This window comes from Zalophus californianus, chromosome 11, assembly GCF_009762305.2.
Source record: "Zalophus californianus isolate mZalCal1 chromosome 11, mZalCal1.pri.v2, whole genome shotgun sequence".
Lineage (NCBI taxonomy): Eukaryota > Metazoa > Chordata > Mammalia > Carnivora > Otariidae > Zalophus > Zalophus californianus.
The window spans coordinates 108,341,405-108,350,332 of record NC_045605.1 but is presented as its reverse complement, the minus strand read 5'-3'; the positions used below and the strand labels follow the sequence as shown (position 1 = coordinate 108,350,332).

Below are 8,928 nucleotides of genomic sequence, written 5' to 3'. Positions count from 1 at the left end.
TTCGTTAAGCGTCTGCCTTCGGGTCCTGGGATCTAGTCCCCCATCAGGTTCCCTGCTCCGCGGGAGCCTGCTTCTCCCTCTCCCTCTGCCTGCTGCTCTCCCTGCTTGCGCTCACTCCCTCGCTCTCGCTCTCTCATGCGCTCTGACAAATAAATAAATAAAATATTTAAAAAAAAAAAAAACACACACCGATATATAAGAGTAACTTTAACGTGTGGACAATAAAACAATCATTTCCTCACTGCCCCTTGGCAGGTAGAGCGGAGGGGTGGCACCCTCCAGGACTGTCCCTGCCAGAGGTGGGACAAAGGACAAACACTGCTCTGGGGGCAAAAAAATCTGGCCCACGGGAGGCTGAGCCAGGTCACCATCAGCACGCGGTGCTGGGCTTTAGAACCTTTCCTTTCTGGCCCACGGGCCTGGGCTTCAGGTCTCTGCTCCTCCCCCACCACCAGACTTCTTCCATGGGTCCCACCAATGCCCTCTTTATCCTTAACACAAAACTCCTTTCTTCCATTTCTTCCAGAAGAGCTAGATTTGCTTATTTGACCTGAGCTACAAGCAACCTGAAATTGCCTTCCAGTTGCCAGGTAGTCAAAAAGCAAAAAAAAAAAAAAAAAAAAGCAAAGAGCAAGATAAATCAAGCTACAAAAAGCAAAGAAAAATAAAGCAAAGACACAGTTGCCATTTTATATCAAAAACAGTAGGAACAGTCCCTTCCTGTTACATTCCCTCCTTGCAGCAAGCTCGAGCCCAAGCCCCACCAAAGACTCCCCATCTCCAGAGACACACTCACACCATGCTCCCCAGCCTTTCACACACTCGCTGTCTCACACCCTCACACACTCGCTGTCTCACACCCTCACACACACACACACACACACACACACACTCACACCTCCTAGGACTGGGATCTCTCCAGACAGCACAGTGGCTTTCTCTGAGCTCTCCAGGGCCTGACAGGGACAGCCAGACCTCGGGGTCTTCCTGTGTAGACAGGGGCCTGCGGCTGGGCTACTGAAGTAGGGGCAAGGTGGGGAGGGGTGGCTCGGGCTGGTGTCTCTCCTCCCCCCCTTCTGCTGCTACCCCAGCTCTGGGTCCCCTTCCCACCTCTCTGAGTGGACACTAGCCCAACTCAACCCCCCTGCTTGCCCTGGGGTGTGCAAGAGCAATCGCCTACCCCCACGATCCATCCCTGAGCCCTGTGAACTATAAGAGATTTCCAGAGTTCATTTTAAATGTGTCCAGTCCCTTTCTCTTCCAACAGCGTGGTCACATGGTGGTGGCCCGGCTGTTCCTGTGTGCTCAACCTCAGGGGTTTGTGTGTGTGCACATGTGTTCCCAATTTCTAGTCCTCTATCATCACCCATCCATGCCAGGCCCCCCCACCCTGCCCCATTGTGTGCATTTACCTATGTGTGTATGTGGGCGTTTATATTCTCACAATTCCCCTTTCATTTCCTGCAGGCGGGTTCGCCAGGATCTGGGCACACTTGATTCGTGTCGGGAGAGCCAGCCCACCAGCCCACTGCATGCTCCCTGCTGTTCTGCTGTTCTTCAGACTCAGTCCATCCAGCCCCACGAGCCCCCCCCACCATGTGACCTTAGCGGCTCTGAAACATTTGCCAGTCTGACAGGTTTAAGGTGATGTGCTGTTGTTTTCAGTTGCACGTCTCTTGTCTCTTGTTAGGAAGGATTTCCATCATCTCTTCCCCGGATTTCGTTTTCCTCTTGCGGAAATCGCCCCTTCCTATCATGTTCTCCATTGGCTTCGCTGCCCTACTATCTGTTGCTTCGCAGTTCTTCCTTTGTTCTAAATATTAGTGTCTCGCTGATTGAGGATATTACAGATACCTTCCCTACTGTGTCAACGCTTTAAACTCCAAGGGGCCTTTCAATGAACAGAACTTCTTAATTTTGGAGCAATCAGATTCATCAGGAGGTATTTTGGGGTAAGAGATGGGGGGAGGCTTATGTTATGTGCTTTTGAAATTTGGTTTAAAGGTCTGCCCTGGATCACAATATTCTCCTCTGCTCTCTGCTTTAAACTTTGTCAATGAGCTTTCACACTGACACCATGAATCCATCTAGAGGCCATTCTGCATGTGGTGTTAGGAGGAATCCGGTTTTATTTTTCTCCACAAAAAGAGCCCCCGTCCCCTATAGCATCTATTGAACAGTTTGATTTACATGTTAAACTCCCATAAGCATTGGGTCTGTCTTTCTGGTCTCTGTTCTCTTCCATTGTCTGTCTCTTGCTGTGGCAGTACTGCATTTTTTTTTTTAAGATTTTATTTATTTATTCGAGAGAGAAAGAGACAGAGAGCACAAGCAGAGGGAGAGGGAGAAGCAGACTCCCCGCTGTGCAGGGATTCCGATTCTGGACTCCATCCCAGAACCCTGAGATCAGGACCTGAGCCGAAGGCAGATGCTTAACTGACTGAGCCACCCAGGCGCCCCAGTACTGCATTTTTTATTATTATAATTACTATGGTTTTACAAATCTGGTAGGGAAAAAACATACCTTCCAGCTTTTTTTTTAAGTTTTCTTAGTTATTTGTGGATCTCCATTTATTTATAAAAATTCTGTTGCACACTTAAAAATTTCTTCCAAAAATACAACTGGAATTTTGATTAGGACTGTCTTACATTTAAAGAGAAGCTAAATTAAATTTGGAGAGAATTTATGTCTTCATAACTTTGTCATCCTACCCTACATTATGGTCTATTTCTCCATTTATTCAGATTTGCTTTTCTGTCTTTATTAAAGTCTTCTACCAAGAGGTTTTACATATTCTGTGTGTTCAGGGTACTTTATATCTTGCTGCTGCAAATATCTCATTTTTCAGTTATCGGAGTATCGGAGTTGTAGAGATATACCGAAAATACAGTCGGTCTGGTAGGTTTATATCTAGCAATGTTCCTGGAATCTCTTACTGAATCCAGTAGTTAATGTGTTGATTTCCAGGGCTCTTCTAAGAAAATGATCATGGCAATTAATGAGAATTTTATCTCCTCCCTTCTAACCCTTACACCTTTTATTGCTTTTTCTTTCTTTATCACATGGGCAAGGGTCTCCAGAATGATGCTAAATCATAGTATCTTGTTTCTGATCTTAACGGGACAGGGACATCGTGGGCATGAATGAAAACATGGGACACCTGTATCTGCAGCCCCACCTCTCTCATGGCTCGGCTGACCGTTCCCTGGATCGTGGTGTCTGGGCTGGGGGCTGAGGGCCATTATGCGTAATAATTGCTGTGGATTTTTGGCATGGAAACTGCATCAAATTCAACAAGTTCCCTTCTCTTTCTAGCTTAGTAAGAATTTGTATCATAAGTAACAAATCTTATTATCGGGTGCTTTGTCTACATTGTCTGATGCTATTGCGTGCTGTTTCTTATTTATTTTTATCAGTGTGCAGAGTTATATTGATAAATTTCCTAATGAATTCCTGGAATAAGACCTACTTGATCATGATGTGTTATTTTTAATACAATATAGTTTATTTTGTTTTTTTTTTTAAAGATTTTATTTATTTATTTGAGAGAGAGAGAATGAGAGATAGAGAGCATGAGAGGGAAGAGGGTCAGAGGGAGAAGCAGACTCCCTGCTGAGCAGGGAGCCCGATATGGGACTCGATCCCAGGACTCCAGGATCATGACCTGAGCCGAAGGCAGTCGCTTAACCAACTGAGCCACCCAGGCGCCCCAATATAGTTTATTTTGTTTAGGACTTTAACATCCCTGTTCCCGAATGAAGTGAGCAGGTCATTTTCTTTCTCATTTTGTTTTGTCCTTATCTGGTTTTCAGAATCAAAATTTCACTATCCTCATAAAATTTTCTGGGAAATGTTCCCCCTTTTTTCTATTATCTGGAATAGCTTATAAAAAATAGAAGTTGTTCACATCTCCTCTTTTTCTTTCATTATTTTTGTCAGAAAAAAACTGCTATTTTATGAAGAACCAGCTTTTGGGTTTATTAATTTTCTAAATTGTCCTTTGGTTCTTGGAGCACCTGGGTGGCTCAGTCATTAAGCATCTGCCTTCGGCTCGGGTCACGGTCCCAGGGTCCTGGGGTCAAGCCCTGCAACCGGGCTCCCTGCTCAGCAGGAAGCCTGCTTCTCCCTCTCCCATTCCCCCTGCTTGTGTTCCCTCTCTCGCTGTGTCTCTCTCTGTCAAATAAATAAATAAAATATTTAAAAAAAATAAATTGTCCTTTGGTTCTTATTTGCTATCTTCCTTTTATCTTTATGATTGCTGTTACTTTTACAAATGTGCTGATATCTTTCCCCAACTTTATGATTTCAATGATTTACTCACTTATTTCAGACATTTCTATTTCCTGATAAATACAGTTAAAGCTGTACATTTTCCTCAAAATACTTCTTAGCTGTGTCCCACTACTTTGAACACGTAATGCTTCTATTCATGCAAATATACATATGTTTCATTTCTCTTTATGATTTCCTCATCACCTCAAGGATTATTTAATGATGTATGATTTGGTTTCTAATTTTTTTTTAAAGATTGTATTTATTTACTTGAGAGAGAGAGAGAGCACAAGCGGGGTGAGGGTCAGAGGGAGAAGCAGACTCCCTGCTGAGCAGGGAGTCGGATGTGGGACTCGATCCCGATCCCAGAACTCCGGATCATGACCTGAGCCGAAGGCAGATGCTTAACCAAATGAGTCACCCAGGCGTCCTGATTTGGTTTCTAAATTTTAAGAATTTTAAGCTACCCCAGTATGAGTTGTAATTCTTAGATAATTGTGATCAATTTCAATTGGGAAAAACTTCCATCCCTGTTGTTTTTATTTCTAGTTTTATTACATTATGGCCAAAGAACACAATCAGTGTCATATCTACCCATTGTAATTTACGGAGATTTTATTTATGGTCTAGGTCATAGCTTATTTTTGTAAATGTTTAGAGGTACTCCAAAAAAAAAAAAGAGTTGACTTTCTGTTGGGTGTAGATAATTGTTCACACCATTGACATCAGTGTGTATTCCTTTTGTATGTTTGTTCTCTCCGTCTACGAGAGAGGTGCAGCATTACGGTTGTCTATCTGTGTCTCCCTACAGCTCCAGCAGTGTGCGCTTACCATCATGTAAAGCTATATTGTCAAGTGCATTTACTTTTGTGATATATTTTATGAGTTTATAACATCTTTGTTTGTCCCTTGTGACTTTTTTTTAAGATTTTATTTATTTATTTGAGAGAGAGAATGAGATAGAGAGAGCAGGAGAGGAGAGAGGGTCAGAGGGAGAAGCAGACTCTCTGCCGAGCAGGGAGCCCAATGTGGGACTTGATCCAGGGACTCCAGGATCATGACCTGAGCTGAAGGCAGTCGCTTAACCAACTGAGCCACCCAGGCGCCCCAGTCCCTTGTGACTTTTAACCTTAAATTATATTTTTTCACATAGTCAGTTAGTCACATATTAAGATTCCTGCCTTGGCTTTCTTTTTATTCATGTTCACTTGGAATATCTTTCCTTAGCTTTTAGAAAAAAATACTTCTGTACCTTTAAGAAAATGGAAGTGATTCATATTCAGGAAGATGTACCAGTTTTTAAGTGTACAGTATGATGCATTGTGATAAATGTATGTACTCATGTAACCACTGGCCAATCAAGTCACAACACATCCATCACCTTGGAAGTCCCCTTGGGCACTTTCTCGTTGATCCCCACCCTCTGTAAATTACCACTGCTTTTGATTTCTATCACCATAGATTAGTTTTGCTTTTCTCAAATTTCCCATAAGTGCAATCAATTAGTAAGTTTCTAGCTTCTCTCACTCAACATAACATCAAAAGATTTTTTATTGAGGGGTGACTGGGTGGCTCAGTCAGTTGAGTGTCTGACTCTTGGTTTCGACTCTGATCGGGATCTCCCAGTTGTGAGATCAAACCCCATGTGGGGCTCTGCGCTCAGCACAAAGAGTCTGCTTGGGCTTCTTTCCCTCTTCCTCTCCCTCCCTCTCTGCCCCCACCCCCCACCATGTGCGCCCTCATACTCTCTCACTCAAATAAACAAATAAATCTTTTTTTAAAAAAGATTTTTTTATTGAGATCTGGCTTACATTTAGTAAAAATTATCATTTTTAGTATACAATTCTATGAACTTGACAAAAGCCATTACTACAACGAAGATCGAGAACATTTCCATCATCCAAAAACTTCCTGTGTCCCTTTATAGTCAGCCCCTCCCCCTTCCTGTTGCCCTCAGCGGCCCCTGATCTGCTTTCTTACCCTAGGGTTTTGTCTTTTACAGAGTGCTACAGAAGAACTACCAGCATTTTAGAAGAACTAATAGCATTTTGAGTCCGACTTTTTTCACTTAGCATAATGCATTTGAGGTGCATCCATGGTCTTGTATGTATCAATACTTCTTTCCTTTTTATTGCTGAATAGTATTGCATGGTATGGATATACCACAGTTTGTCTATCTGTTTACCACCCAAAGGGTATCTGGGGTTCGGGCAATTATGAATAAAGCTACCTTAATCATTTGCATGCAGGGTTTTGTTTTTGGTTTTTTTTTTTTTTAAGTAATCTCTACTCCCAAGGTGGGGCTCGATCTCACAACCCCGAGATCAAAAGTCGCACGCTCCACGGACTGAGCCAGCCAGGCGCCCCTGCATGTGGGTTTTTAAATGAACATACATTTTCATCTGCCTTGGGTAAAAAACAAGGGGAAGGATTGCTGCACCATCTGGCAAGCGTGTTTAACCTTGTAAAGTACTGCCAAACTGTTTGCCGTTCCACATTCTCCGCAAGGGTGCAAGAGAATTGCACTTGCTCTCGGTCCTCATCAGCACTCAAGATTGTCAGCTTTGGACCAACCGTTCCAAGAGATTTGCAGTGTTGTCTCGCTGTGATTTTAATGTGCATTTCCCTAATGGGTAATGACGTTGAATGTTCTTTCAACTTTCAGTCTCATTTGCCATGAATGTATCTTCTTTGTTGACTGTCTATTCAAATCTTCTGGCCATTTTTAATTGGATTGTTCCTTTTATTATTGAGTTTTGAGAGTCTTTCATAAACTTTGGATATAGTCCATATTGGATAAGGGTTTATAAATATTTTCTCCCAGTCTGTGGTTTGTCGTTCCACTTTCTTTTTTTTTTTTTAAGATTTTATTTATTTATTTGACATAGCGAGAGACAGCACAAGCAGGAAGAGCAGCAGAGGGAGAAGCAGGCTCCCCACTGAGCCAGGAGCCCGATGCGGGACTCGATCCTAGGACCCTGGGATCGTGACCTGAGCCGAAGGCAGACGCTTAACCGACTGAGCCACCCAGGTGTCCCTGTCTTTCCACTTTCTTAACAGAGTTTGGTTTTTTATTAAGTTTTGAAGTTTTTAATTTTGATGAGGTAAAGAGATGCTTGGGTGGCTCAGTCAGTTAAGTGTCTGCTTTTGGCTCAGGTCATGATCCCCGGGTCCTGGGATCGAGTCCCGCGTCCCGCTCCTTGCTCAGCGGGGAGTCTACTCTTCCCTCTGCCTGCCGCTCCCCCTGCTTGTGCTCTCTCTCTCTGACAAATAAATAAATAAAATAATTTAAAAAAAATTTTTAATGAGGTAAAATTTATCAGCTTTTAAATTGTGTGGATCCTGGGGCACCTGGCCAGCTCAGTCGGTGGAGCATGCAACACTTGATCTCGGCGTTCTGAGTTCAAGCCCCATGCTGGGTGTAGAGATTACTCACAAATAAAATCTTTAAAAAAACATTTATGGATCATAGTTTTGGTGTTGTGCCTAAGAAATCTTTGTTTAATGCAAAAACCACAAGAATTATTTTATGCTTTCTTTTAGAAATTTCATAATTTGGGATTTTACATTTATGTCTGAGATCCATTTTGAATTTTATGTCTGATGTGAAACAGGAGTTAGAGTTCATCTTTTTGCATGTGGATGTCCAACTGTTCCAGCACCATTAGTTGAAAAGACGGTCATCCTTTCTTCACTGGCTTGCTTTTTGCAGCTTTATCAGATCCTTGGGGAAGCACGCTGTCAGGGTGGGGGTGACTCCCAGGTTCTAATGTGTCCTCCTGGGGGCTTGTGGGGAGGTGCGAAAGGGAAAGACCACTAAGGCCAGTGGTCTCCACTCATTTCCCCAATGCCTCAGCCAACAGATACCTTGCAGCCCCAATGTAACAACTCTGGCGAAACCTGCACTACGGTCGGCATGGAGCAAAAACAGCCTCTCAACAACACAAGGAGGGGTAAGAACCACACACAAACTGCTTCCCTCTGGCATCTTGCCGTTGCCACCTCTGGCCATACTTGGTCCTGCCCACACATGTGTGAACACACACCTCCACCGACACACACACACGCACGTGCCTTATGTAACACACATGCACACATGTGAACACACGCGTGTGCACACTCACATACACCTCCACGGATGCGCACGTACGCTTACACACACTACCAGACACACACACCGTATCAAAACAGCCATCGGTCTCCAGGAGGGGGTGTGTCTCCCTTTTTTGTCTAATTTTATTTTTTCCCCCAAATCCTCGCTTCTCTCTGCAGTTGCCTGGGGTTCATACCCAAGAGGGAGACATTAGTGTGCTCATTCACCAGCAAGACCAAAGGTTGGCAGACTGTGGACCTCAGCCTTTTATAACGTTGCTTTTATAAATAAATACTCCAAAAAGAGTTGACTTTCTGTTGGGTGTAGATAATTGTTCACACCATTGACATCAGTGTGTATTCTTTTGTATGTTTGTTCTCTCTGTCCATGAGAGAGGTGCGGTATTACTGTTGTCTATCTGTGTCTCCCTACAGCTCCAGCAAGGTGCGCTTACCATCATGTAAAGCTATATTGTCAAGGGCACTTATCTCTGCCTGTGGTTTATTTTATGAGTTTACTACATCTCTGTTTGTCCCTTGTGACTTTTAACCCTGAGTTATAT

The 8,928-nt window shown here is 43.4% G+C and overlaps 1 long non-coding RNA gene across 2 annotated transcripts; it reads left to right on the top strand.

Moving 5' to 3' along the window:
* Positions 1-1,473: 1,473 nt before the first annotated feature.
* Positions 1,474-8,655, top strand: LOC113913838. 2 transcript variants are annotated; one of them, XR_003517275.2, is made up of 3 exons: positions 1,474-1,644; positions 8,130-8,226; positions 8,546-8,655. It is a non-coding gene; the product is annotated as an uncharacterized LOC113913838 (long non-coding RNA). The 2 variants fall into 2 exon arrangements; XR_003517274.2 differs by lacking the exon at positions 1,474-1,644 and adding an exon at positions 6,285-6,376.
* Positions 8,656-8,928: the final 273 nt, after the last annotated feature.